Source organism: Octodon degus, unplaced genomic scaffold, assembly GCF_000260255.1.
Source record: "Octodon degus isolate 3935 unplaced genomic scaffold, OctDeg1.0 scaffold00004, whole genome shotgun sequence".
Lineage (NCBI taxonomy): Eukaryota > Metazoa > Chordata > Mammalia > Rodentia > Octodontidae > Octodon > Octodon degus.
The window spans coordinates 4,162,643-4,170,730 of record NW_004524580.1 but is presented as its reverse complement, the minus strand read 5'-3'; the positions used below and the strand labels follow the sequence as shown (position 1 = coordinate 4,170,730).

At 40.4% G+C, this 8,088-nt stretch overlaps 1 pseudogene; it reads left to right on the top strand.

Annotated features, from left to right (window-relative positions):
* The window catches only part of LOC101559861, a 35,179-nt pseudogene extending 34,070 nt beyond the window's left edge, over nucleotides 1-1,109 (top strand).
* Nucleotides 1,110-8,088: the final 6,979 nt, after the last annotated feature.

Genomic DNA, 8,088 nt, shown 5'->3' with positions numbered 1-8,088 from the left:
AACCACTAAGAAGAATATATGCAGTGTATTATTTGTTGAAACTGTACTTCTGATTTGATTTGAAACTGTCTCATTGCTATCTGTTTATCAATAAAATTTTGAACCCCCCCCCCAAAAAAAAAAAAAAAACAGAGCTCACTAGCAGAAGAGAACCTAGATTCAGACAAGGCCACACTTGCTTGGTATTGTCTCAAAACAAGCAGTCCTCGGAGGCAGCTCCCAGCAGCCAAAGAAGAGGGGAAAATCAGATTCTCACAGACAAAATTGATGTGCTCGTGCAGCAGACTAGAGAATTAAGATCTGAAGGAAAGGTAGACGCAGCCCAGGGAAGGACGGAATTAGCTCAACAACTAAAAGAAGAGAGAGAATTGCTTAGATCTCTTCAGTTTCAACCACTGAAAGGTTTGTTGCCAAAGAAAAACAAATGGAAGTTTGTGAGGTGTGTGGAGCCTCTCTGATAGTAGGTGATGCCCAGTGCCAGGTAGATGATCATTTGGTGGGAGGACAGCACGTGGGCTATGCCAAAATCAAAGCTACTGTAGAAGAATTAAAAGTGAAGAAAAGAATTGAAGAATCTGATCATGATGAGTGTCTTGAAAAAGAGAAACAAGAAAGAGAAAAAGGAAAGGGAAGAGAGGAAGAAAAGGACAAGGAGAAGAGAAGGAAAGAGAGAAAGAAGAAAGAGAAGTCGCTCACAAAGCAGACATCAAGTTGAACTTGTGACCAGAGATGCAACAGGTCCGGAGACCACAGAAGGTCACGAAGCAGGGAAAGAAGGTGAAGCAGAAATCGAGATGGGCGGAGAAGCAGAAGCCGTGACCAGAAGAAAACTTAGATCTCACAGTCATGATCAAAGATGGTCAAAAAGCCAGGATGGAGAGTCGTATAAGCACAGGAGCAAAAGTCGAGAACAAGACAGAAAATGCAAGGAGGAAGCAGGAAAGAGGGGATCTGAGGATTTAAAAAAAAAAAAAAAGTACTGGGAAGTTGTGCAGTACAGAGAAACGAGTGGAGACACAAACCCGGAATCAAAGGAAAGTGATATTAAGAATGAGATCAGTGGGACCAGTGAGGACATTAAATCTGAAGGTGACAATCAGTGCAATTAAAAGTGAGCTGATAAGCCCTCAGATCAGACAGAGGAGGTATTTTTAAGAATTCTGAAAACGGCAAAAAGTGAAGATCGACATTAGAATGTGGTGAAAGAAAGCTACAGTGGCATAGAAAAAGTAGAATGCTGTTAGTTGTTTTTTGTTTTGCTTTTTTAATTAAAAGTTAATTCAAAGCTGATACAATCTCCCAGACTTGAGAACATGTGTTAATAGCACACGTGCCACTGAAAACTTAGGTCCTGTATCATATTTTTTCTTTAAGACTTTTTAAGAAATATTACCTAAACATGGGGCTTGCTCAGTGTTTAATTGCAAGTTTTCATTCTTAGGCTTCACAAACAGGATTAAACGTTAATTTTCTTGTGAATCACAGTAAGTAGGATTCCATTTTTACAAGTCTTCAATACTTAGCTTTTGGATTTAGAAGTAAAAATGAAGTATCTTTGATTTTCTGTTACAGAGTTGATTATGTCATTAAAAGTTTTGGTATTAACCTTTTTCTAATAGTTCTTGACTCTGAGAAAAAAGAAAAGAAGTACAAATTTTTAATTAAAAAATGATCAATCGGGGCTGGGGAGTAAGAATATTCTACTGCTTATTCAGTAGAATAAGCACTTGCCTGGCAAGCACAAGGGTCTGAGTTCAATCCCCAGTTCGGCCAAAAAAAAAAAAAAAAAATCAATATATTTGGCCATTAGACAAATGCAAATTGATACAACATTGAGACCCTACCCTTGTCCAGGAAAAAAGGCCAACATGGAAAAATCAAATAATAATTAAGAACTCAAATAATAACAAATGCTAGTGAGGCTGCAGAGGCAAAAGAACCTTTCTACATTGTTGGTGGGAATGTAAACTATTGTAACTGCCATGGAAATCGGTATGTAGAGTCCTCGAAAAACTAGGACCTCCCCAGTGTGTCTTCTCAACAGTGTGAAAGCCGTCCTCCTGCAAGGGCACATGCACACCACGTCTGTAGCAGCACATCTCACAGCAGCTGAATCTCGGAAGCAGCCCATATGTCCATCAGCAGGTGAGTGGATACAGAAAGCATGATATTTATACACAGTGGGGTCTTATTCTACCACTAATAAAGATAAGTCAAGTCGTTTATAAGAAAATGGATGCAATTAAGACCATAATATGAAGTGAAATAAATCAGACATACATCCTTAAGTGTCACATGGTTTCTCTTTTAGGAAAAGTCCTAATTTTAAATAAATTAAAGAGCAATATAAAAGGTAGAAAGCAGGAGACAAGAACATCTGCAGAAAGGAAGGGGACTGAGAGGCGGGGGGGGGGGGGGGGGGAAGGAGAGAGGAAACACGGGAATTGAGACGTGTGTTGTACACGTGCCAGCACCCTGTGGTTCACGCGGTCACTATGGACTGCAAATACAGACTAACAGAACGAACACACATCCCAGGCATAGTGGGAGAAGCATGGTAGCAGCGAGGGCACGGGTATGAGACGTCTGGGGGGCATAATCGCCATGACTTTTGCTATAATTTAAAATATAAACGGTCACTGCGTTTTTGATCACTCCTCATGGATAAAATGTTTAAGGCAATTTTGTCAAATAAAAACATTGCTGTGTGTCTTCGTCCACCTTGTTCACTGGATCTGGCCCTGTGTGACTTCTCCTTCCTCCCCAAAGTGAACGTGGCCCCAAAGAGTAATGTTTTGAATTTGAATCAATTTACAATATCAAGGCAGCTGTAACAGCATGACTGAAGACACTCACAAAAGAAGAACCGCTCGAGAACTGGTTCAGAAACTGGCATGAATGATGGGATAAGGAGGATGCCATAGGGGGCTTAATGGTGCTGTATCTCATTAGTGTTTTATTTTATTATTATTTACTTTAGCTTATGAGTAAGACTTGAACATTCACCATGTTTTTGATCATAGCTTGTAGAAACAACCATCATAAATTTGTATATCATGTATTCTATCTACTCTTTCTGTCCCTCCTATCACAAGATTTTTCTCCTTTTTTCTTTTAAAAATTTCACATTTTTACCTTGTAAATTTAAGTTGCATGGTTTCTCTTTTGTGATGCATACACACACACACACACACACACACACAACTAGAGAGCAAAATAGGAGAGTAATAAATAGAAACTAGGGCGAAGTTCTAATACTTTCCCAAATTACCTATTTCATTGGTTTAAAAAATCTTAATATATATACTAACTTGCTGAATTTATATTAATAGTTTATCTTAGTTCCTTGAAAGCAAAGTTTTGTGTTATTATCTGTGTTTCTTCCTGGTAAAAATCTTTTTGGTCTGTGTCTTATATACTGCATAACTGCTTTAAATATGATGTACAAAGAAAATAAATAAAAATAACAAATAAAGATGAGCACAGTGCAGTAACTATTATTATTCTGTTATTGTTTTCTTCTGTTTTGTTTCTTTTTAATGTATTTAGTACAGGTTCTACAGGGTCTCACTATGTAGACTGGACTCATAGTGATATGCCTATTTTCAGCCTCCCAAGTGCTGGGATTATAGGCCCACGCCACCACATCCAGTCTCAATTGCCGTCTCAGTGCGTCCGGGAGTGGGGCCAGCACAGCATATGGGGGAACGAACCCGGGTCCTTGTGTCTGCCTAAGCAGGTGCTTTAATCCGCTGAGCTATCTTGCTGGCCCCTAACTTTATTTTTTTAATAAAACAATTTAAGTCTATGATCCACTTTAAGACAATTTTAAGGTAATATATTTTGTGATAGTAGGGTTACAATGTATTTAGTTCTACATGGATAGCAAGTTGCTGCTGCATCTTATTCTTAAAAGACAATCATCAACCCTACTGAATTTCCTTAGTACACTGTCAAAAGTGATTTTTAAACTGTAATTGTCTTATACTATTCCACTGACTAAATCCTTATTCTTACAAATACTATCCTGATTTTTAGAGTGTAGCAATTCTTAAAATCAGATAACTCAAATAATGTATTTTGGTGCTTATTATTCCAAATTGTTCTGGCTCTTCAACCCCCTGTATTTCTGTTTTAGAGAATCAGCCTGGTAAATCCTACGAGAAGATGCTGCTGCTAGTGTCTTTGGAGGCTTTCCTCCCTCCTCTTCTCCTTCTCCTCTCCCAACATGTTGGAGAATACCTATGCCCTGGGTGCATATATTTAAAATAATCTGATTCATTCAGAAAAATGCTCAGCAGAGGTAAAAATCACCTCCAATACGTATATGTTTCTAAATGTGAAGCTCTCCCTAGATGATTCCTCAGCACCTCATAATCCACAGCCCTCCTATTGTTGACTCATCAATATCAAAACTATTAAGGAAATAGTTAAAAGTATTCAACTGCAAGCTTAGTTTACAAGAGCTATGCAGAAAGAAAAAAAGAACAACTTCTGGGTGACAAGAGGCTACAAACACTACGGCTTTCAACTGACTCCAGGACTGTGGTGCCTGGGATACAAAGGGCTGCTTCCCTAGGGGCTAGGTCAATTAAGAAAGAAAGAAATCCCGAACTGTAGTTTGGATAGAAGGATGTGAGTAGGGACTGGCAAGAAGACTTAAAGTAAAACAGTCACTCTGAAAGGCGCAACGCTTTTATGCATTTCAATCATAGCGAAGTAGAAGGATAAAGACTTGTATGGGCCACCAGTTCAGCTCTGTGACGTTTATCTTCCCAGACTCCGCACACAGCGAAGTGAGTTCGCCTTTGCTCCTTTATTGATGGATCTCACTCACATTTGGCTGAAGAGTGGCAGCGGAGGAGAAGCATGAGGGAGAAGAGGGGGAGCGGGCTCTTTGAGCCGTGCTGTGCACTGAAGATGCTCCGGAGGCACCGAGAGCTCATAGTAGGCGGAGCTTCCTACCTGGGGACCTGGGGACCTGGGGACCTGGGGGCCTTCGCAGCGTGGCACAGCGCATCAGTGCCACAAGCGCATTCAGTACTGGCGCTTCCTGAAAACACTACCTTCAGTACTTCAAATAATTTGAAAACAGGAAAAGTAAGTCACTTCTGGGCAGAAATCCACAAAGCACATTTCAGAAGAGCTTCTATTTGGCCAAATCACAGTCTTAGATATGGCAGAAATGGAAAATGCATCGAAGATATACCCTTTTAAAATGTTTTAAAAGATCTGAGCTGCACTGATGTGGGGAATGCGGAAGGTTTTCGCCCCCGAACAGCAGGTAAATGTTAGCAGAGCCATTCGAAAGAAAATGAAATTCAGGATTAATGATAAAATAGCAGGGAGATCTTCTGATGTGTGCTTGTCAGCTGTCAGCGAGTAGAGATAAAATAAAACTGGACTGCGATATAAGCTGTGGACACATAGAAAACACGAACTCCTTCCTAACACCCATCCTAGCTAACCCTCCCACACACTTCCGTAGTTATCATTTTAATACACTCAGGATAAATAAGAAAATAAAATAACTTTGAATCAGAGGCTTTAACCAAATAATAAAATCAGAAAACCATGGAAAATATTTTACAAGTCACACAACTAATAACAGAGGTAGGCCTGGCACACAAGTGCTAATTTGCAAGTTATGTTTTACAACTTACAATATCTTACTAAAATGCTCACTCACCCAACCATTCAGCCATTCAAGACAATTTATTGAACATATATTATGTTCCAAGCATTTTACTAAGGGCTTGAGAAACAAAAACGTATGATATAATCCTCACCCTCAGAAGTCTAGTAAATAAGAAGCCATGAAGAAATACCACATTAGCTATTTTGCTCTCCCTGACACAGAGCACCGACACCCACCATTTGAAGACAAGGCTTATTTTGGCTCAGAGTTTCCATGGATTCAGTCCATGGTCAGAAGCTCTAAGGCAAAAACTTGCCCACTGCATGTTGCTCAGGGGGCAGAGAGGAAGGGAGGCTCTGGGGACAGAAGTGCCCTCCCGAGTCGCATGGCCAGGGACACACTCCTTCTTACCAGGCTCCACCTCCAAACGTGAGACTTTCACACAACAAAGCTCCCTGTAAGATTTCTTCTAATCACATATACCTAAGTCGCATGAATCTCATGAGCAAATCTTATCCACTCCTGCAGACTTAAAAAATAGCGATTGATTATCTAGAATAATAAAATATGTTGTTTGACTTCTATGGTTCTGAGATGCATAGTTTTTAAAATTTATAGCCACTAGTTAATTTCTTCTAAAACTTTTGATTCCTCAAAAATGTGGGAGATACTGGCCCTACATTTTCACAGGACAGTAATATGTTAGAACTAAGTAGGACTTGTTCTTTGTAGACAGATATATGGCATGTAGTTTGCCATAGTCAATCTCTCTCTCTCTCTCTCTCTCTCTCTTCATCTTTTCTGCCTCTTCTCCTCTCCTCTCCTCCCTCCTCTACCCCTTCTCTCCATCCCTCTGTTCTCCACCTCTCTCCTCCCCTCCCCTCTCCTCTCCTCTTCTGTCTTCTCCTCTCTTTGTCCCTCTCTGTATCTCTCTCTCCAATGACTTAATCAGCTTCATTCATTTACATTATCTACCTGGAAGTCTGCCAAATTTTCCTCTCCTCCCTCTTACTTTCCCAACTGGTTACCATTATATTAATCCTTAGGAACTCTTAGTGATTCAACTGAATCTCAGAGTACAATTTTTTTGCTAGAGAATCTGAAAACTTCTGTGGTCAAATGGAGAGACAGTGTCAGTTTGTGTGCCATACTCCCTGGGAAGGACATAAAACAGTGCTGGTTTTGCAGAATATTATGTTTAAATTTTGTACAATATCCCACAGGATTCAGGTACAAATTGATGGAGAACTAAGTAGATGTATACCAGTTAGTGTTCAGTCAAAAATAGAAGCTGTACTGGTTATTTTTAACAGAAACACTTTAATATAGGAAATTGGTTAAGCAGGTGTGTGTAGGATCAAAAGAGCAAATAGGGACTCCAAAAGCCACAGGAATAGTAACAGCAGAAGGAAGCCAGAGGTCTAGGGAACGGCTGGCATTTTCCAAGCCAGGGGCATGGAGAAGAAAGCCTATTATGCTGGGATTCCGTGTATGGAGGGACAGAGCCACTGGTACCCTCAGGAGCCCTGGAAACTGCTCTGCCTGAGGGAGGAGCTGACTCCCAGCCACAAAACAGAGCCAGCAAGCAGGAGAAAGTCCCTCCTCACCCAGTTTGCCTCCCATCTCCATCTCTGCTCTATGAGATGAACAAAATTCCAGCTCCAGCATCACAAGAGTAGGAAAGGCATCATTTGGAGTTGACAGATAAAAGCTAAGTAAGAAACTCTACTTCTGCACGGCACTGACTTAGTGGCCAGCTTTCCTAAAATGTCCTCTAAGCCTCTCTCTCTCTGTCAACCTCCTGGACCCCTTTTAAAATCATAGAGGGAACTATGTGTAGTGGTCCAATCCTGCAATCCCAGCTATTTATGAGGCATAAGTTCAAGGCTAGGATGGGCAACTTAGCAGGACACTCTCTCAAAGTAAAATAGATAAATAAATTAGCTGTGACTGAAGCTCAGTGTAGAGTGCTTCGCTAGCATTTGTGAGGCCCTGACTTCAAGTCCCAATACTGCCTGTATAAAAACAAATAAAAACCATAGAGAGCTTGGCAGGATCATCTCATGTATCTATAGTGCCAGCTAATTGGGAGGCTGAGGCAGGAAGATCACTTGAGCTCAGGAGTGCCAGGCCACTCTGAAGGACACCATGAAACCCTTTCACCTCCATAAATAAAACCATAGATGCCACCACCTGGAGAAATCCACCTGATTCCACAGGAAAGATGATTCATTCCTCTTCAGAGCTATCTCTGTGTTGTATTTATCACAAATGTCACGATCCTTTGCTTTAATTCTTCTGTGATCGTCAGTGAGTTCCTAAGACAAAGAATTCACAACATTTTCATTTTAAATATTTCTTATGCTTAGTGATGGGTGACATTTCAGTAACATAAGACATTGTGAAGTGTCTTATGGGCCAAGTTAAGAAAATTTTGGTTTTTCTCCTAC